Source organism: Schistocerca americana, chromosome 5 (assembly GCF_021461395.2).
Source record: "Schistocerca americana isolate TAMUIC-IGC-003095 chromosome 5, iqSchAmer2.1, whole genome shotgun sequence".
Classification (NCBI taxonomy): Eukaryota; Metazoa; Arthropoda; class Insecta; order Orthoptera; family Acrididae; genus Schistocerca; species Schistocerca americana.
The window spans coordinates 570,164,728-570,187,658 of NC_060123.1; the positions used below are offsets into that span (position 1 = coordinate 570,164,728).

The following is a 22,931-nucleotide window of genomic DNA, read 5'->3' on the forward strand; positions in this document are numbered from 1 at the left end:
CTGCACTACGCCGGGCAAAAGGAGGTCCGACACGCTATCAGGAGGTATGCCATGCCGGCCGGAGAGACCGAGCGGTTCTAGGTGCTTCAGTCTGGAACCGCGCGACCGCTACGGTCGCAGGTTCGAATCCTGCCTCGGGCATGGATGTGTGTGATGTCCTTAGGTTAGTTAGGTTTAAGTAGTTCTACGTTCTAGGGGATTGATGACCTCAGATGTTAAGCCCCATAGTCCTCAGAGCCAATTGAATCAAGGTATGCCATGACTATGGTCACTTCAGTTATGGAAAATGAAAAAACTTCAGTTATACGACACAGTTAATACTGCGGTGCCAGGTCTGAAACTTAAAATCATGCTTCATTTGCTATTAATTTGAGTCAAGATAGTCAGTATTTGGCACAGATGCGCAAGCGTTATAATTCCCTGCAGCGTACGGTCACAAGTATTCTCATTTGAATAGAAAATAAAACAAAGTCCACTTGTCACCGTTACAGGTATACTAAATAACTTTACTATTAGCATAGAGCGGTAGTGCCGAGCCAGTCGCTTAAACATATTCTCGATCGCCAAGTGCTTGATTTGTTACCTGGTCTGTAGCTATATGCGTGACTAGCTGCAAGCCGGCAACGTTGTCCCCCAGCGCTGCTGTTAACCAGAAACTTATTTAATTCTGGCTATACGAGGTGCTATCCAAAATTTTCTGGACTGGTGCTGCCATCTGTTGAAAACCTTACCTTTGGACTGATGGTCACCATCAGGCTCGAAGTTGTTCCCATCTGCACGAACACACCAGTCCCAGCGCTTCTGCCACTGGTCAGACGTTTTCTGGAAGTCCTGTTCTTTGAGGGTGTTTATCACAGCCAGCGATGCTTCTTGAATCCTCTCTAGAGTGTCGAACCGACGGCCTTTCAACTTGAGTTTCAGTTTTGGGAATAGCGCGAAGTCGTAAGGTGCCAAATCTGGCGAGTACGATGGGTGGTGTACAACCGCCATGCTGTTTATTGCCAAAAAGGTCCTGGTGAGCAAAGACGTGTGACAGGGCGCGTTGTCCTGATGCAGCAGCCAGTTCCCTTGACGCCAAAGTTCGGGCCGTCGTCGCCGCACGTTTTCACGGAGCCGTCGCAAAACGTCACAGTAGTACACGGAAATCACTGTTTGGTTGGGTGGGGCGAATTCTTTGTGCACAATTCCCTTGGTATCAAAGAAAACTATGATCACGTTCTTCACTTTGCTCTTCACCTGTCTCGCTTTTTTGGTTCTTGGAGAGCCTGGACTCTTCCACTGGGACGATTGTTGCTTTGTCTCTGGCTCATAACCGTAAATCTAGCTCTCGTCGCCGGTGATAACCCGCGACAATAAGGTTGGATCATCAGATGCGGTCTGACGAAGGTCCTTGCACACTTGAACACATCGTAAAATCGCCACACACCAAACACAGAGTATTACAGAAATCACTGTGTGTTGTGTTGGCAGAAGAGCCAACACCGTGTTACTAGAGGAGGGCGAAATGCACGCTTTTTAGCTCACGCAGACTGGCGGGAGGAGGGAAGGACTATACTGACGTGAGGTCTGGAACATGACAAGGAATTGGAATTCAGAAAGCGGACGTAATTAGTTTGATACTTAACTTTAATCCATTAATGATGAACGTCGCTCTTGACGGTACATGATTCACAATATTATCTGTTAGTAACTGAATATGGCGCCTTGCTAGGTCGTAGCAAATGACGTAGCTGAAGGCTATGCTAAACTGTCGTCTCGGCAAATGAGAGCGTAATTTGTCAGTGAACCATCGCTAGCAAAGTCGGCTGTACAACTGGGGCGAGTGCTAGGGAGTCTCTCTAGACCTGCCGTGTGGCGGCGCTCGGTCTGCAATCACTGATAGTGGCGACACGCGGGTCCGACGTATACTACCGGACCGCGGCCGATTTAAAGGCTACCCCCTAGCAAGTGTGGTGTCTGGCGGTGACACCACACTGTGGAGACGCAACATGTCCTCCCAGCTGATTGCCACTCCGCACACTGACTCGTCAGATATGCAGGCATCGCCACCTAGCGGTGCAAGGATCTACTACTCCTACTTTCCAGATGACAGCACCAGTCCCGAAAATTTTGGATTCCACCTCGTATCAGTCCTCACTCATTCCTTAGTGCACTTCTTGTGTTCGACTGGTGGAGGACACGAACCATACTGAATAGTAAATGGGCTGTTGAAGAAAAGGATACCTTAGCATGCGAATGTTGGTCGTCGTCGGTTGAAGGCACAAAGGAGTATTACGGTGCTGTACGAAAATTGATGTCGTCTTACTTCGCCTGTGTTTCGCAAGAGTGCTGGTTGACTCGAGACTCAGACTAGCATCATTGAGGCCTCGTTTTTGCTGTGATTTGCCCGCTGGCTAATCAGGAGCAGGTAGACGCAGACCTTGGATTATTAGCGACGCGACGGTCTCGCGGCTGTCGCCGATCGGTCGTTTAATTAACAGGGGAGGGGGTGGGGGTAGGGGGAGGCGCCACACCGGGACGCAAGCAGCACTTAACCGTAATTGGCGGTGGGGGGGAGCAACAGAGGGCCTGCGTTGGTAGCAAGTGCGGTGCTGGCCACGTTACGCCGGACGCCGCGCACATAGCGCGGGCTCTCAACTGCCCGCCTGGGAACTAGTGCCGATTAGCATTCGCTCTAATGGGCGTCAGCTACCGCGTGCACTGGCCGAGCTACGTCCGGAACTAGGCCCGTTGCAAAGCGTAAGTATTTGCTGCCACGTAACAGTGCTCGAAACTCTTGTTATCGCCCAATTTCCTTACTGGCATTTTTTTTCCAAATATATTCGAAAATAAATGTACGCAACATTTGTCTCACAAGGAGACGGCACGACCGTGGGGTCGGGGATTTGTCCGAAATTTTGTGTGGTGAAAGACGACCCATAACTCGTCACGTGGTTAAAATACGAGGGCTATCCACAAAGTACATTACGTTTTGGAATTAAAAATAAATAAAGTATTGGAAATTTTTTTTATTATATACAGATGAAAGTCACACTTAAATACTACTTTTCTACATAGTTGCCATTTAAATTAAGGCACTTATCGTAGCGATGGACGATCTTGGAAATTCCTTCGTCGTAAAATTCGGCCGCCTGCGCCTTCAACCACGTGGTTACCTCTTCTTGAAGCTGTGCGTCGTCATCAAAACGCTGCATAGCCAACCACTTCTTCATTTCTGGGAATAAGTGGAAGTCGCTCGGTGCCAGGTCGGGACTGTACGGCGGATGAGGAAACAACTCCCACTTAAAAGATTCGAGAACTTCACGAGTGGCATTTGCCGTGTGGGCCCGGGCGTTGTCGTGAATCAGCAAGATCTTTGAGCCCAACTTTCCCCTGCGCTTGTTTTGTATTGCTCTTGTGAGGTTGTGCAGAGTTTGGCAATACCTTTGAGAGTTTATTGTAGTGCCTCTTTCCAGGAAATCCACAAAAATCGTATTTCTACCGGGTTACTGATTAACCACGTGGTTGAAGGCGCAGGCGGCCGAATTTTACGACGAATGAATTTCCAAGCTCGTCCATCGCTACGATAAGCGCCTTAATTTAAATGGCAACTATGTAGAAAAGTAGTATTTAAGTGTGGCTTTCATCTGTATATAATAAAAAATTTCAATTATTTATTTTTAATTCCAAAACGTAATGTACTTTGTGGATAGCCCTCGTATTAGGACGCACTACCCAGAAAATCCCGGGGAAAATCGATCCAAAGTCTCTTAGGTGCCTTATGAGTATAAAATCTTAGTCCGTTGCCGAGCCGCCGTCTAGCCCAGATGTTTAGAGCCCAAATTCTTACGCTAGTGGTCTCGGGTTCGATTCCTCATCTGGCACTTTTTTTTTCCTTCTGTTTCATTTTCTTCGGTTGTTCCACCAATTATTCAGAAAGTTTCCCAAACGTGCATTATCTTTAACAAATTAGTTACATTAATGAATAAAAAGTATTTTCTTTTTGTCCAACAACACAATTCATGGCGGTGGGTTTTCCGTTTTTCATTGTAAAGTATATGAGGAGAAACATTGCCTTTTTAATCGGAATAACAAAGTCAATTGGAAAACATTCAATTTTTATACATATAATAATTATAAACAAGAACCACAGTGGTAATTATCGTAAAAACAAACAAAGCAAAAATTTTTGCTACGTCTTGCGCAGCAAATAAAAGCGGATTTTTTACAATCACAGGGCGTTTGCGACAAATCTGTACAAAAACATGCACCATTAACATTTACGAAAATGTTTTGAGTTTCTGATGATTTTGAGGCAAACCAGGCATATTGAGTCATGTCTCGGAATATTTGTGACGATAATTTGTGGTGAACTATAGAATGAATTTTTATACAGTCTTCCTGGGAATTAATTTCATGATTCTCCTGTAACAATGCGCTGCAATTTTGCAAGCAACAGAAGGAAAAAAAAAGTGTGAGAGGAGGAATCGAACTCGAGACCTCTGGCGTGAGGGACCGAGCGCTAACCACGTAGCCCAGACGGCGGTTCGGCAGTGGACAAACATTTTATACTCATAGGGCACCTAAGAAACTTTGGATCGATTTTTCTCTGGATTTTCCGAGTAGTGCGTCCTAATATTTTAACCACGTGAGGTGTTAGTGGTCCTCTTTCACCACACAAAATTGCGGACTAATCCCCGACCCCAAGGTCGGCCGTCTCCTTGTCAGATTGAAATAGAAACGGTTTACTTAGCATATCACAGTCTGGATTTCAGACAGATCCTTGTCGATAAAAAGTGTTAACCCATGGATAAATGGTCAGCCGCAACGATTTGTAAGTATGGAAAAACGTGAACTACGGAGAAATGCTTATTATAATACTATAGAATTTTACATCGATTCTCAAACTCAGTGGTGGCTGCTGTGTAAGAGCACAAGAGGACATGAACGCCGTAACTTTTGACATATACCGATTAATTGGTCGTTTTTCTTCGAGTTCTCTTAAACGTAACATAGATGCAGTAATCTGAAATGTAAGGCACTAAATCTACCGCGCTGTGCTGCATTGCCACTCCTCTAGACTCTGTGAAACTTGGCATCAGGGTCGCGAGCACACCTTCAGTTGTGCTCGTTATAAGGAGCTTTTGCGCGTGCGCAACTGGCATGACATAGTTGCCTTACGGGTCAAGTACATAAGAATTTCACAAACAGTGTGCACGGTTCATGGCGAGCACAGCTAACCCTTACCACTCAAAGTTCACGGCGTTGCCTCCAGGTGGTAGCACACTGCAGCAGACGTATATCCCCGTTCGCTTGGCATAAATGCCGCTACATGATAGCACATTCCTCAGATGTGCCAGTTCATTCACTATATCGTAAAATTAGATCGGACGCCAGTATGAGTTGCCGGCCGGGGTGGCCGAGCGGTTCTAGGCGCTACAGTCTGGAACTGCGCGACCGCTATGTTCGCAGGTTCGAATCTTGCCTCGGACATGGATGTGTGTGATGTCCTTAGGTTAGATAGTTTAAGTAGTTCCAAGTACTAGGGGACCGATGACCTAAGAAGTAAAGTCCCATAGTGCTCAGAACCATTTGAACCATTTTTTTGAGCCAGTATGAGGTATAGCTGGGAATACCGAAACCTATTTTGTGGGTTTCTGAATGTGTCATAGTATATTAAGATTTGTATTTTTTCATACATTGTTTCTCAGTATTGAAAAGGATAAAAACCTATCTTTTAAGTACAATGACGGTGAATAGGCTTTCGGAATTGGCAATCCTTGCAATTGAGGAAAAAGGGTGTCAATTGTACTAAATACTTCAGTCGTATCGTGATCGAGACAATTTTGCGATTTAAAAATAGATACGTGGGTTTTCTTTATAAATATGCAGTGTTAGTCAAGCGGCAGTATCGTTTTCTCTATTTAATGTGCACCTGCAGTGCAGTATAACGTGTATTAACATTGGCTTTTGTGTGGACTACATGGAAGGACAGGAAATTTCAGAAGAGGAAATTTTGTTATTTTTCTGCTTCAGAAAGTGAGCTTGGTTCAAATGGTTCAAATGGCTCTAAGCACTATGCGACTTAACTTCTGAGGTCATCAGTCGCCTAGAACTTAGAACTAATTAAACCTAACTAACCTAAGGACATCACACACATCCATGCCCGAGGCAGGATTCGAACCTGCGACCGTAGCGGTCACGCGGTTCCAGACTGAAGCGCCTTTAACCGCACGGCCACACCGGCCGGCTGTGAGCTTGGTGAGAGATAATACTTTAGTAATACCGTGTTAATATTTGACTGACGAAACAGAGTAGCGAAAGCTTCACATTATGTCGTTCTTTCCCAAAACTGTAATTAATTATGTAAAAATCAACAAAACTCCACAAAACCAATTTTTTCTTTCGTCAGACAAGTTATGCACATTATTATTATTGGCAGCGGGTGCAGCTGTATAAATTTATTCACATCATACGTGCGATACGGCGTATATTTCACAATTCCGAGTTTATTTTAATATAAAAGTTTATGAACACCCAAAATGTATACTAACGAGCCGCCACTGCTCCAACTGAAGAAATTTTTCAGAAATTTAACTGTTTCTGAAACCTCATTTAAAACGTTATTGTTACACTGAAAAAGTTGGGTTTTTTTCGTTTTTTTTTTTTTTTCCAGACGGAGTCTTGATCGGGGGTTGACGAATCTGTCATCACATTCCCTCAGTTACTTGTTTCGTTTGATCTTCCTCTGCGCAACACCTCTTGCAGCACAGAAACAGCAAATAAGCTTCGAATTTTGCAGACAGGGAGCACGGGGCTATTTAAAAACGTTCCTTTACAAATTTTATTCTTAATGGTGCCGTGACAAGTTTTGTTATTGGAACTACCTTGTTATCGCGTCTTTAAGAACAGGGTCCCGCTATAGACGATGTACGCAAACCAAGACTTAAACTATGTCCGCTGATTATTTTCGCAACAGGAAACACAACTTGATGTTGGCACTTGAATGCGGGAAATAGCAACTACGAAAACAACCGCTTCTACAAAACTGACGGTACCCCCGGCCTGCCGCCCCCCCCCCCCCCCCCGCCACCCGTCCGCTGGGAGTAAATTCTAGTTTTTTGGGGGGGTCTCCGTTAGTAAATCGCTGTAGTGCTATGACGGCCGACATGAGCATTCTCTGAAGAATTACCTGGTATGTACGAGGGTTGTTTTTAAAGTATGGGCCGTTTTTATTTTTTTAAAAAGATACAAATACTTTTGTAAAAAAACTTTTATTTTCTGATTCTACACACTTTACCTATTTTTCTACATAGTTGCCCTGTTTATTCAAGCACTTGTCATACCGTACAACTAAGTTTTTAATTCCCTCTTCAAAGAATTCGGCCGCCTGCTCCGACAGCCAAGAGTTCACGGCCGCTTTCACTTCATCGTCGTCATTGAAGCGTTGCCCGCCAAGATGGTGTTTCAGGTACCGGAAAAGGTAAAAATCGCTAGGAGCATCCAAAAGAATCAATCAAATTCCGAGCCTTTTGAGAGGTGTGAGGCCTAGCGTTATCGTGCAGGAGCAAAACTCCTTTTGTCAGCATGCCGCGTCTTTTGTTTTGAATTGCCCTGCGGAGCTTCTTTAGAGTTGCACAGTAGGCATCTGAGTTGATTGTCGTTCCTCGTGGCATAAAGTCCACTAGCAAAACACCGCGCTGGTCTCAGAACACAGTTGCCATAATCTTGCGCTTTGACAGCGTCTGTTTGGCTTTGACCTTGACGGGTGAGGTTGTGTGTCGCCATTCCATCGATTGTCGCTTGCTTTCGGGAGTGAAATGGGATACCCATGTTTCATCTCCAGTGACAATTTGACTCAACATGTCATCCCCTTCTTCCTCGTAACGAATCAAAAAGTCCAATGAAGTGGCAAATCCCTTCCCTTTGTGGTCCTCTGTGAGGAGTCTGGGTACCCACCGAGAACACAGTTTCTTAAAGTTTAGGTTTTCAGACACAATTTTGTACAAAACCGATCTTGAAACTTGTGGAAATTCCAAAGAAGGAGTGGAAATTGTGAACCTTCTGTCCTCACGAATCTTTGTTTCGACTGCAGCCACCAAATCATCACAGACCACAGAGGGCCGCCCTGAGCGTTCTTCGTCATGGGCGTTTTCACGGCCATTTTTAAACTCTCTAACCCATTGACGCACTTTACCTTCACTCATTGTATTCAAGCCATAAACTTCTGTTAACTGACGATGAATTTCTGCAGCTGATAGGCTTCTCGCGGTCAAAAAACGTATCACTGACCGTATCTCACACGCGGCGGGCAGTTCGATAATCGTAAACATTATAAAGTAGCACAGCGATGCGTACACGTCTGCTACAGAGCTGCAACTTGCATCAGTGTGAACGGGAAGGATGCCGGCAAGTGGCACGGTGGCTTGTTGCGGCGTCCGCGCGAACTAAGGGACTATACGGCGAACGGCCCTTACTTAAAAAACAACCCTCGTAATAATGTAATGTGTCTACAGTCGGCAAAAGACCGCACGCACTTCCAAGAGTTTCGGACGAAAGACTTAACTCTCTTCCTCCGAGAGCATCTTTCTTTTCGAAATAATCGTCCCCCGCTCTTTCCCTTTGTGGAATTGTTTTCTTTCTGCATTAAACAATACTAGAAATTATCACACAGTTTTATTCCAACTTTAACATAGCTCAAGGGTCGCATTTTACCTAATACGCCGTAAGTCTTGCTGTTTAATTTGCGTTAAAAATTATCATTTAAGGATGTACTTTTCATTGACAGAAGTCTGTATTCATTTTCGCTACATTGGTTTCCTTGGTCAAAAGTATTACATATAAAATATGAGAGATGTGTTATTCCATATGAAAATTCTTACATTAGTTGGTTTTGTTAAAACGTTCAAAACACTCGTCGAATTCTCTGGTAACTGCGTTTAGAGGATGACCAAGTTATTTACAGCATACGCTCCTACTACGCACACACTACATGGGATCTCCCTGTTTCTTTGCATCATCATCATCATCATCATCATCTTAATTTCCTCTTTCCAGAAAGATTCGGCACACTTGGCGCACATCACTTCCGACGCTTCAGGACAAGGATAGAAACTATAATTCTACAGATAATACTGTCTTGAGTGTGTACATTGGAAGCGTAACTGGTCCCTTGTCTATATGAATGTATTTGACGACTTTATCTAGTTACAGGCAGCCAGCAAGAAAAATCGACTTAATTCGGAAAAAATGAATGCACTCTACAAAAACATCGAATATTCTCAGTGAGAACTAAGTCTAGGACATGCTGCAGTGCTGCGTGTTTCAAGCTTAAGATTTAATATGTGTGTTTCAAGGTGCAGAAAATGCCGTGTCGCAGAAAACCAACAGAACAATTCAACAGGTTAATTATACCGTCTTGCGATGTAACATATGTTGCCCACGTGACGTACCGTTGATGCTGATAATGTGTATTTTTCTTAGCTCGAGACCATGAGTTGCGAAACTTCATACTTATTCCAAACCTACATTCTACAGATAACGTACTAACACCATTCCACGTTGGTCTGATACATGTAATCTCTGTAAGCAAGCCTATGCGCCTTATTCACATACGTAAACGTATTCGTGAATGAAAAACAGCTCCCGATAGAATTTAACGGAACAACTACATGCCGATCATTGTGGTCAGATTCTGAAACAGACGGTTACAAATAAATCAGTCACTGAACGTCGTGAAATAACGAAGCCTCAGCGAACTATGCATTGAAAATAGCCTGTTCGTAGCTGCTTGAACAAATTAATCGCGTGCATGATGTTCCTTAGTAGATTGAAACCAACACTAATTTGCTGTATTCTGTAGAATGCACCGAAAGGAAATACTGTTACACTTTCGAAAGCAAAGTGAAAAAGACAGGATTACAGACTTACGCGTGGTATCAAACGTATTCTGTTTTGGAAAAAAATTTGTGAATGAAATTCCGATGAAATGTCCGTTCCAGCGGACGCTAGGAGGTATGTCATAGCTCTGACGATGCAGTTTCAATCTCTAACGGATGTTCAAATGTATTCAAATCAATATGAACATATAATACGCATGGCCTCAACCACGTAGAAGTGATGGGGCGGGGGGGTTGCGGGAAAAGGCATCAGCTGGAGCTAATTGAAAACGAATCTCCTCTCTTTTTAAATCTCGCCGTAAGTGATATTCGTTGTAAACCAAAAAGCCATTGCATTATAGTATAATTAAATGAAGTACTGGTGTTTCCAGCGAACACGAACGCAATTGGTTTTAAAGCAAAGTTGTAATGTTTAAATAAAAGAGATGAGAACTGTTCACCGACGTTGTGGGAAGTAGAGTTACATGTAAATTTAAAAGATCTACACATTTAACTTTGGACACGAAAGACTCTTATTAACGTTTGTCAAGAAATATAACTGTAGGTGCCAGGCTCAGTATATGCTTCTGTCACCAACAATCTGTACACTCAACTTTGGTAGAGGTACGGTTCACCATGCCATGGATGCTACATTTCCTTCATGTCTGCAAAGTGTTAGATGGCATTACATGTGCGTGAACGGGACATGTTTAATTCGAATCGACAGCAAGCTAGTTACGTTAGAACATGGCCACTAGGCCCCGCTTATCAAAGTTTTTGATGACACTGTAAGAGAAAAATAAACATGATCCATGTAGGTGTTCAACACCACTATACGTCCTTCAAATACGCGGAACTGATTAAACAGCCATCTTGGCGAAGCATTAACGTCTAGGTACTGCGTCAGATAGCCCACCGCAAGGATAGTAAAACTTTATTTTAAGTGCATTTTTATTCTACAATTTGTTGTCAGAGCTACTAAATACCAGTATAGTCGAATTTGTCCCAACGTCAACTTCCCCTCATTATTTAAGACTTCATTACTAGCAGATTCGAATCTCCAAAAAACTAATTTTACGGACATGTGTGTAGTATCCAACAACAAAGAGAGAGTATAAGACATATTCGGAAAATTTATCATGTGATAAGTTTGCTAAAACGAAACGAAACCTTCCGTTTGCTTTTTGTGAAAAGTATTAGATATCGTGGTATAATTATCATTTCCAGTCTAACTCTTAATATTAAATTTCAGTTTTATTATCCGTTACAGGATTCGTTCTTTTTTGTATTTTGTCTGAATACAGCGATGATTTGAGTTCTGGTGTAACTTGCACATCACAAAATATGGTACCAGTTACTTAATTGCTTAATAAATGCATTACATATTATTATTATTATTATCTCCTTCACTTTCTCAGACGTTAAGTCCGGTTAAAAATGGAGTGACGCGGACCTTGATCAAGCGTCACTTCCTTTTAACTGTGCGGTATGTGTTATATTGCATTTAGGAAGTTTTGGGTAATTGAACATGTATCAATAATTACGGATTTCTGTAGTTGTATATATATGTTTGGATGTAGCTGTATTGCATTGATGTACTGGTGGATATTGTGTGGTATGACTCCTGTAGTTGATAGTATAATTGGTATGATGTCAACTTTATCCTGATGCCACATGTCTTTGACTTCCTCAGCCAGTTGGATGTATTTTTCAATTTTTTCTCCTGTTTTCTTTTGTATATTTGTTGTATTGGGCATGGATATTTCGATTAGTTGTGTTAATTTCTTCTTGTTATTGGTGAGTATGATGTCAGGTTTGTTATGTGGCGTTGTTTTATCTGTTATAATGGTTCTGTTCCAGTATAATTTGTATTCATCATTCTCCAGTACATTTTGTGGTGTATACTTGTATGTAGGAACGTGTTGTTTTAAAAGTTTATGTTGTAAGGCAAGCTGTTGATGTATTATTTTTGCGACATTGTCATGTCTTCTGGGGTATTCTGTATTTGCTAGTATTGTACATCCGCTTGTGATGTGATCTACTGTTTCTATTTGTTGTTTACAAAGTCTGCATTTATCCGTTGTGGTATTGGGATCTTTAATAATATGCTTGCTGTAATACCTGGTGTTTATTGTTTGATCCTGTATTGCAATCATGGACCCTTCTGTCTCACTGTATATATTGCCTTTTCTTAGCCATGTGTTGGATGCGTCTTGATCGATGTGTGGCTGTGTTAGATGATACGGGTGCTTGCCATGAAGTGTTTTCTTTTTCCAATATACTTTCTTCGTATCTGTTGATGTTATGTGATCTAAAGGGTTGTAGAAGTGGTTATGAAATTGCAGTGGTGTAGCCGATGTATTTATATGAGTGATTGCCTTGTGTATTTTGCTAGTTTCTGCTCGTTCTAGAAAGAATTTTCTTAAATTGTCTACCTGTCCGTAATGTAGGTTTTTTATGTCGATAAATCCCCTTCCTCCTTCCTTTCTGCTTAATGTGAATCTTTCTGTTGCTGAATGTATGTGATGTATTCTACATTTGTGGCATTGTGATCGTGTAAGTGTATTGAGTGCTTCTAGGTCTGTGTTACTCCACTTCACTACTCCAAATGAGTAGGTCAATATTGGTATGGCATAAGTATTTATAGCTTTTGTCTTGTTTCTTGCTGTCAATTCTGTTTTCAGTATTTTTGTTAGTCTTTGTCTATATTTTTCTTTTAGTTCTTCTTTAATAGTATTTGTATTATCTATTCCTATTTTTTGTCTGTATCCTAGATATTTATAGGCATCCGTTTTTTCCATCGCTTCTATGCAGTCGCTGTGGTTTCCAATATGTAATCTTCTTGTTTAGTGTGTTTTCCCTTGACTATGCTATTTTTCTTACATTTGTCTGTTCCAAAAGCCATACTTATATCATTGTTGAATCCTTCTGTTATCTTTAGTAATTGGTTGAGTTGTTGATTTGTTGCTGCCAGTAGTTTTAGATCATCCATGTATAGCAAATGTGTGATTTTGTGTGGGTATGTTCCAGTAATATTGTATCCATAATTTGTATTATTTAGCATGTTGGATAGTGGGTTCAGAGTAAAGCAGAACCAGAAAGGACTTAATGAGTCTCCTTGGTATATTCCAGGCTTAATCTGTATTGGCTGTGATGTGATATTATTTGAATCTGTTTGGATGTTAAGTGTGGTTTTCCAATTTTTCATTACTATGTTTAGGAACTGTATCAATTTAGGATCTACTTTGTATATTTCCAATATTTGTAGTAACCATTATTATTATTATTATTATTGGAAATATAAGCATGTTGTATCTCGCAGGGTTGAATGAGGCAAGGATTTTTTCGAACCCCACCCGAATCGCTAAAATTAAGCACGGGCGTTTCCGGACGAGTATTTTAAGTCTTCTTCTTCTGGATCCAAGTCCAGTATCTTAATCACTATGACACCTTCTTCAATAGCGAAATTACAAATTGAGTGCACTGACGAGGAACAAAATGAGGAGGTACTAGAAAGATCAGGCGAAGAATAAAGTAAATTTAAAGTAACCGTAGAAGGAAAGGTCAAATTAACTGAGGCTCTGAGAACCATAAGAGCGTAAAGTATACCGTAGTCAATTTTGAGATTGTAGCATGTACACATGCTCCTGACATCTGTTGATCTTACGGGGAACCAACTTTATCTTTACTGCATATATATGAACGTTTGTGAAAAGCTGTCTTTCTGCTTTCTCTGACACTCACTTCCATATTGGCCCAGAGCACAAATTTTCATTGCTGCACGAACGCTCACTGGCTGCACTGACGTCCAGTTCTTCATAAATACTGGAAGCTCTTGAAGGAATTCCCGAACCCCACCACCACCATCCCACGGTCCGTGGTTTCAGCGCTCTAATCTGTAACATTTAAGTGTTACTGACCTAGTCTGTAACATTTAAGTGTTACTGACCTCACTACCAAAAGTTGATACTTATGGTAACAAAGTACGTTTCAGAAATTTTACAATGATGAAATTTTCAACAGGTTGCCATGAACTTCATTGGAGTCGTGGGAGGCAACCATCTTCTTCAAGTCACATGGAGGGAGACCAAAATTTACTTCCCCGCAGTTTGTAAATATCTTGCAAAATCTAGCACCCATATACTTAGGTGGAAGCCAAACACCACCCTTGAAACACAAAGACTTAACAGAACTATTAGATCAAATTTGAAGCACACAGAGTTAATAAAATTACTAGATTTCATGCCTGATGTGAACAAAGTTTTATATGAACCTCAAGCCAGAGAATTTGCTTAATGAAAATGAGTATAGCGAGGACCATGAAGTGTTGGGATAGGTCATAATTTTGTGTGTGGTGCATTTTGCGTATTTTCTATACGTTTTGATCCCAGTTATACTTTAATTACAATCCACATAACAGTCAAAAAGACATTGACACTAGCCTATGTACGAAAATTTTCTAAATTAACATTAATACAGTAATAACAATCCTAAATTTTAGTTAAAATTATGTAACATAAAGTGGGTAAATTATTTTTATAGGAAATATAATATAAAGGTACTTGCTTAAAAAAATCAAACTTATGAGACTGGTGGTTGCCTACAAATTTGATATACACAAACACCTATTTTTCTCAAAACTTTTTGTCTGTCCTGTTGGTCCTTATCCTCTCAGCGCCTCAGTTGAACGTGTACGAAGATGTACTGAAACAGTTGGCTTGGCGGCAGAAGAGAGAAATTTGTAATGACAGAAGATCATAACACTAAGCACAGATTGTTAGCGTCGAGGGGCCTTGTGAAGATTTCCGATGACGGGAGCTGTTCTACGACGCCCTCAAGCGAGTTGAAAAAACAGGTTGCGTCTAAAACGATTGATGACAAGAGATAACTATCTTCGTAATTCAGTGGTAAACATCAGAGAATGGAAATGCATTCTGTTACACTTAAGCAGAGTGTGAGTTTGCAGTCGTTCTGTGTTTGTAGAGTGCAGAGCCCTCGTGCAACATGATGCACAGAGATAGTTGAGAGGTGGCATGAGCCCCCTCTCATATTTCTATCTTACGATTTTCCTCTCTAATTGCATGCAGTGAAAAGTCGCTATTCCTTCACATGCGGACTTCCCACGCAGCGTCTCTCGTCACCCGGGTGGTCCGGTGACAGGCGGGCTCTGCTGCATCTGGAAAGGGTTAAGCCGACGGGTGTGAGGAAGTCGAGTGAATGCTTTGCAGACGCCGACATTGTCAAAAGACACGCCCGGAGGGGTCTGAAGTAGCAGCTGGGCTAGAGGTTCCGTTACTTCGCAGAATCTTAGCGAAAACACTTTCTGGCGGGCTACCAGCGAGGCGTGAGAATGACTTGTGTACCCAGGCAGTTGTGGCGGGAAAATTCCCGCGCTTTCTGCAAAATAGTAACTGTGATTGGCTTGCTCAGGGCATAGCTCCGTGACGTAGCAAAATCAGCGCAGAAATTGGCGCCAAGAATCTCCATTGGTGGAATGGTAGTGCTCCGGCAATAGAGTGGAATTTTCCGCCGGTTTTCGAGTTGCTAATTGGAACGTTTAACCAAGGCCACTGTCGTGGGGGCGGGAATGTTGTGTGTTCGGCCTGTACGGGTGTTCTAGGTAGTCGGCTCTCGCCTTTCGGTCGAGGACGTCGAAGCAACCAGCCATCGCCTCCGGTACGCCAGATCGTATGCTGGCAGTTAAGAAGACAGTTTGGTAATGTATGTCCGCAGCACCGGCAGATAGGGATTTTCCTAGGTGATAATCAGAGCTCAGCAGAGCGCGCCTGTTCGTCTTTTTCTAACTTTGTTCTGTCTTGAGTAGCAGCAATTAATGTTGGGTTAGCTGTGTGTCTCTCTGAAGATTTGAGTGGCAAGGAATTGGCTCCACATACCACTTCATCATAAACCTCACAATCTAGTTTAGGGACAACTTCACCTTCACAGCGTTTGTTTGAGTATCCAATTTGAGCCAATTTGATGTATTATAAATGTTTCATGTGTTTTTGTTTATTATTTTGTGTTTAGTCTTAATAAATCATATTGTTATTTTGGACAGAACTTTCATTCTGTTAATCGGTAGAGCAACCCATCATTTCTCACTACGTTAATGAAACCTTCCTTTATTTAACTTATTTATCAAATTAAATTATTGCAGGTGCCAAACTCTTTTCTACTCCACTTGCAGGGTTGATTACAGTCAATTCGCGTATATTTTTTAATCCTTGTGCAACAGCAAAAGTCGGAGTTTGAAAAGGGGGGCTTAGAGCATCATTTACATATGTAGATTCTAGAATTTAGTGTTAAATACACTGCTAGCCGCGGCACCTCGCATAGTTACAGAAGAGTAAACATAGTTTCACGCAGATACAGGCACATATTGGTCGTTGGTGCTTACTTCGTTCTTAATTCAGAGGTAAACATCGAAAACAAGAAATCTCACTCGATTCGGATAGGCAGATTGTGTACCGGTTGTGGTTCTGTGTTAGGTGCGCTGTGGGCGGCCACATAGAGGTCAGCTTGTGTGCGTGTTCGCCTATTGTGATTTCCTTCTCTCGCCCACGCTGGGACAGTCGGCTTTGTCTAGACATCTCATCCCTGATAGTGCGCGGCTGCCATGTTGGCCGCTTTATGAGAACCGCGTCACAGAGTATCGCCCGAAATCCTTTGATGCAGTTTTCCGCCTCCGGCGCGCAGTCGCGTTATTAGAAGGGCGGCCGACGTACAGTAGAAGTCTTTGCAGTTTCGTTACGGTGGCCGAAGAAACCTCTCTCGACCCGCTGCGTTTTCCAGATATTATCTCCTGAAGGCTTCCCCTACTGGCGATAGTGTATACTGCTTGTTTTCTACCCAATTTCATTTTCTTCCTGCACATATGCTCCGCGTTTCTTCCGTGGAATGTACAGTCTCTTACGTGCCTGCACTCATAAAATAATTGTTTAGAAGAAGTCTCTTACATCGCCGGATAAATTTTGAAAACCGTAAAAACGAACAAGGTGACGCTGTTAAGAGCAGCCCGCCTCCCCTTTGAATGAGAGTGCAATATTTCGACTTCTGAAATAAGGTACACAGCTATAACAATGGACAGTTTTCTGCAATAATCGATTTTTAGCATTCTTCTGTTAGCTTTTCAGTTTTATTACGTCAGTGAAGTTAGATTTTTCATTCTCTATAGAAGAAAGAATTGAAATTGTGGAAGTGTATGTGGAAACAGGTTCGATTAAGGAAACACGCGAAATTTTCGTGGTCAGCTATCCATATAGAGGACTACCAGCAAAGAGAGAAATACAGAGTCTGTATAAAAAATTGGCGCAACTGCGGATCTGTGCAATATGTAAAACGACAAAGAATTACTTCAGTTCGCGCAACAGAAGTTATTGCAGACATTCGCCGAACAATTATTTATTCAGAGCTCAAACACTTAAATTATACTTATATGGATATGGTGTCTGTTCTTTCGCCGGCCGGTGTGGCCGTGCGGTTCTAGGCGCTTCAGTCTGGAACCGCGTGACCGCTACGGTCGCAGGTTCGAATCCTGCCTCGGGCATGGATGTGTGTGATGTCCTTAGGTTAGTTAGGTTTAATTAGTTCTAAGTTCTAGGCGACTGATGACCTCAGAAGTTAAGTCGCATAGTGCTCAGAGCCATTTTTTTCTGTTCTTTCGGACATGTCCGGAAGAACAGACATCATATCCATATATGTATATAGTTGTGTCAATACCGGCCATGACCTGTGCGGATCCACACATATTCCCGGAACTCTCACAGGACTTGGTAAGAATGCCTTCCACGAGTAATGAGTGCGTTGGGGAGGGGCACTACGATTGTAGTGTGAGGACATACAAGGTGAGAATGTGGATCTCGCGGGAGGCATGGGCGAGATAGTCCCTGCAGTCGCATTATCGTCTTTGCTCTCGGTGGCTCAGATGGATAGAGCGTCTGCCATGTAAGCAGGAGATCCCGGGTTCGAGTCCCGGTCGGGGCACACATTTTCACTTGTCCCCGTTGATATAGATCAACGCCCGTTAGCTGCTGATGCTATTAATATAATTCTAATTTCATACACGTAAATTGGCCTAACAGTCGCATGTACGTAAAAGAGGTTGCCAGCTGGTATTGAAAAAGTCTTAATTTGAAGCCGTATCGTGTAACGGTTGTGCAGTAATTACGGGAGGGTGAGAGTCGGAAACTTGTAGATTACTGCGCGTTGCTTATGAGTAACATCAACGATGGTTTGTGAGACCCGTTTAGTTACAGCATGGCTGATGAAGCATGGTTTCGTCTTTCCGATCATGCGAATTCACAGTACACAAGGTACTGGGTAACGGATAACCCCAAAATTGTCAGTCAGCAGTCACTCCATGATGAAAAAATCAGCATTTCGTGCGGCGTAACAGCAACGCGCATTATTAGACGGATATTTTTTGACACTACACTCAACGCGGTTGCATACATGGAATTTTTTTATACATATTGTGCTGAACTCACTGAATATAAAGGCAATACTATTCCTTCCAGCAAGATGGGCCAACATGGTACACGTGTAAGGTGTCCCAGGAACGGGTCCGTGATGTCTTCTCTGAGGAACGAACTGTCAGCAAACATTTATGGCCACCACGTCCGCCGGGTGTGATAACACGTCATTTTTTTGCTGTGGGGACTCTCGAAGAGCAAGGTCTTTGAAGCAGATCCACACACAATACAGAAACTGAAAGATGCCATCAGCCGTGAAGTTGCCGCTACCGATATCCGAACTTTACGCCGGGTTTGTCTGAATATGCGTAGACTTGCACATCTATGTATTGATGTTGGAGAGGGTCACTTTCAGCATCTTCTACACACGTATTTTTACTGTATTTTTTGTAGTAAATAAGTGGTAAGTCCATTTCAGCTATTCTTTTCTGTAATTTCACAGAGTTCCTTCATACTTACACGGGCTTCTTTTATCTGCGTCACCTTAGAATATGGCAGACTTCCATTTAAGGGTGGATTAGGGGGTAAAGCAAGTTTTTTTTGCGAAAGAGATTGCCTACGAAGCACTTTTACCGCTCATAGAACAACACTCCCCTGTAATCCGATCCATACCCGATCAGACTAAAAAGAAATGATGAACTTGTAGCAAGAAGCACAGTACGAAAGCTCATCGCCTTTCTTACCTAAGGCGGCAGACATAAAAAAAAAGCCGAATTTCTTGGAAGAATCTGATTAAATAATTACAGTTACCGATTTTCAGGATAGAGATTACAAACATTGCTCGATTATGTTTGGGCCTTTCTTTCCCTCGACCTTCGGCATCGCTCGTGGAGAAACCGTGAAGATAAAATTAGAACAGCAATAAGAGTACACACGTAACACATATGCCGACATTCGTCTCATCCTCCATCGTAAATCGAACGGGAAGAAACGCAAATATATCGTGCGGTAAGAAGTACCTTCTGCCATCCACTTTATAGTGATTGGCAGAGTGTAGTTATAGCTGTATGTTGACCAACTTTAATGTTCACAATTTACAGTCGCACAGACCAAAAATTATATCGGTACGGAGCACAGATCGCAAATTGTACTCAACGTTATATAACATTGGTTTCAAGTAAACGCAGAGCGTACGTGATAAAGCACGTGTGTGACATGCCCACTGGCCCCAAGGGGCACGTGTCTGTTTCAGTTCTGGTCCAGCAGTTTTCGCACAGATATTCAGATATATGCTTCGGAGCACACAGCGACTGTTTGATCTGCAAACAGTCAACGGAATCATGTATTTTCCTCAATAAGCGACACAACGGTACTGGATATACAGCTTTTTGGTAGTTCGAGGAACATACGTGGTTACGTAGATCCATAGGTTGTAGGATTCATTAGTACTTACCGTCTATCTTATGAAAAAACGGGTCATCAAATATACTTTGTTACTGGATCGGAGTGCTCTTATCAGACAGAATATAGAATGCCATTCTTAATGGAGAGGAATTGTCAACGTGAAAGTAGTTTCTCGTGTACCCCAAGCCAGTGTTATAAGACCATCACTGTGCAGCAATCTAGTTTATAGTGCCGGCAGCTCCACAAGGCTATCCGTGATCCGTGCTGCGGTTTGTTGAGAAATAACAACGTTGGAAAATTGTAGCGAAATGCAGGAAAACCTACAGAGGACCAACGCTCGTCGCAGGGATTAGCAGTTGACCGTCAGCATAAACAGAATTAACAGGTTGTAAATAAATAGGCTGACATAGTGGTTATGGTTCGATATCTCAGTTACCGAATAATCACTGGAAACAGTCACATGCAAGGGGCAAAGATCTGGGAGTGTGCGTATGGAGCAATGTAAAGGTGAATTACCGTATAAAACTTATCGTAGGAAAGGCAATGTCGTATTGAGATTCTTTAGAAGAATTCTGAGGAAGAGCAAAACATCAACGAAGGAGATACCTTATGAAACCCTCCTTCGACTAACATTTGTGTGTTGCTTCTCAGGCTTGGCCTGACCAGGTATGATTGACAGAAAAAGCAGAGCATATTCAGAGAAGAGAGACGCGTTTCGCCACAGGTTGGTTCAGTATTAGCGGAAGCCAATTCCAATGGCAGACGATACAAAAGAAACATCGTGGTGTGTTTTACTGTTGCCAGCCGGTGTGGCCGTGCGGTTCTAGGCGCTTCAGCCTGGAACCGCGAGACCGCTATGGTCGCAGGTTCGGATCCTGCCCCGGGTATGGATGTGTGTGATGTCTTTAGGTTAGTTAGGTTTAAGTAGTTCTAAGTTCTAGGGGACTGATGACCACAGATGTTTAGTCCCATAGTGCTCAGAGCCATTTGAACCATTTTTTTTTTGTTTTACTATTAGAACTCCGAAAACTTACATTTGTAGAAGAGTCAAACAGCGTATTGCTTCCTCCTATATACATCTCGCAAAAACACTCGCATCAGTCGCCGCTGTAAAAAGGGGGAAATAGCAATACACGAATTGTCCTCCGCCACACAACGTGAAATGTTTGCAAAGAATAGATGTAAATGTAACGTCCCTATCCAATAAACGAAGCCATGTGTCCAAAAATGTTTTTCCATTCTCGTGGATAACCTCAGTGTGGAACCTGGAATATACTTAGTATTCTGCGGCAAATGCTGTAAATGTCAGTTTCACATGGCAGTGAAGTTGACGGTAAAAAAAAAAAAAAATGGTTCAAATGGCTCTGAGCACTATGGGACTTAACATCTGTGGTCATCAGTCCCCTAGAACTTAGAACTACTTAAATCTGAGGACATCACGCACATCCATGCCCGAGGCAGGATTCGAACCTGCGACCGTAGCGGTCACGCGGTTCCAGACTGAAGCGCGCCTAGAACCGCATGGCCACACCGGCCGGCTAGTTGACGGTCAGTTCGTACGTCCTTCTCTTTGTTGTTTTCCACTCTCTGAGTCCAAATTTCATCCCAAGTTACTGTATAAATTGTGCAGCAAATTCAGTACGGAATATAATACACTATTCAGTTCACCCAATTTGTTCAGCTGTAGCGACTTCATCCGTTTCCCTTCAAAACAGCTACTGATTCTTACACATACATCACACACTTTCAGCGATTCGACAATTATGTGGCGGCAGTATTTTATTAATTGCTCTATTGTAAAGATCATCTGAGAACTAAGTTTAACATTACATCATTTTTAATGTTGTCATTAACAGTTCGGTGCGATCTTCGAATGTGAGGTCATAATTAGTTTGTTCTCCTTGGCTCCTTACCACCACTACCACTACCACCACCACCATCGTCATGTGGACGGTGATGGTAAGGATGCTAGTGGTAGAAAGTACTTGTGAACCATAGAACAATTATTTCTTAGGATTCTGTTTGAAATCTGCGAATCGTACTGCAGTATGATATTGCCAAATCCTTCACACATCGTGCGTTTGATAGCATAGCGTTATTCTGGTAATATGTACAGTACGTATCTGCAACTCAAAATGTTCAAATGTGTGTGAAATCTTATGGGACTTAACTGCTAAGGTCATCAGTCCCTAAGCTTACACACTACTTACCTAAATTATCCTAAGGACAAAAACACACACACACACACACACCCATGCCCGAGGGAGGACTCGAACCTCCGCCGGGAACAGCCGCACAGTCCATGACTGCAGCGCCTGAGACCGCTCGGCTAATCCCGTGCGGCTATCTGCAACTCTACGATGTATTTTAAATATGTTGTGCATCATTAGCTGATTCTTTTTAGGTTCGGAAATGTTGTACATATGCCACTTACGTTCACTTCAGTCTCTCCCAGTTCCACTAGGGACATGAGGTTTTTTTAAATTGGATTATCGACTCTCCAGAATTTGAACTATAATTTCCCTACATCCACTTTAGTTGCACAAAATGTTTGTAAGTCCTCTTTACGTATTTAAGAGAATGAAGTTTTATCAGGTGCAGACCTTTTCACGAGACTTGCAATTGACATTTAATTTCAGATATCAACGTTTAATTAACTCGCATCGCTAATTCAACGTAATTCCATAATTACAATATACGAACGGCGTTTTTGAATTCCCTCTCGTCTCTAGAGTGTGGACGCTAATGTGTAAGCACAGTTCCACGTTAATTTATACTGCTTGCAAGTGGCGTAGTAAAGTCCGTGAACACCGGAGTCGGCGGAAGCACTGAAGTCAAAAAAATGGCTCTGAGCACTATGGGACTTAACATCTATGGTCATCAGTCCCCTAGAACTTAGAACTACTTAAACCTAGCTAACCTAAGGACATCACACACATCCATGCCCGATGCAGGATTCGAACCTGCGACCGTAGCAGTCGCGCGGTTCCGGACTGAGCGCCTAGAACCGCTAGACCACCGCTGCCGGCGCACTGAAGTCACATAAACCATGAGGAACCTTAAGTGTGTGATCCGTGCAGAACTTGTCATAAATCCGTTTGCTGAATCGTCGCCATACCAAGCTATGGTTTGCAATAAGCAAACTGTTGACTGTGACATTCCGGAGTGTGTGTGCACGAATGTCGACTGCATTCTGCCCACGGAATTACTTCTAAGATTTCGCTCCACAATAGTTACTGCTCTTATGGTTACTGTTACA

The 22,931-nt window shown here is 42.5% G+C and overlaps 1 protein-coding gene and 1 non-coding gene across 2 annotated transcripts in view; both read left to right on the forward strand.

Annotated features, from left to right (window-relative positions):
• LOC124615300 (neural-cadherin-like) overlaps window positions 1-22,931 on the forward strand; it is an 874,915-nt gene that overhangs the window by 583,572 nt on the left and 268,412 nt on the right. The gene's annotated exons all lie outside the window — the stretch shown is intronic.
• Trnat-ugu lies at window positions 17,766-17,840 on the forward strand. Its single transcript has one exon. It is a non-coding gene; the product is annotated as a tRNA-Thr (tRNA).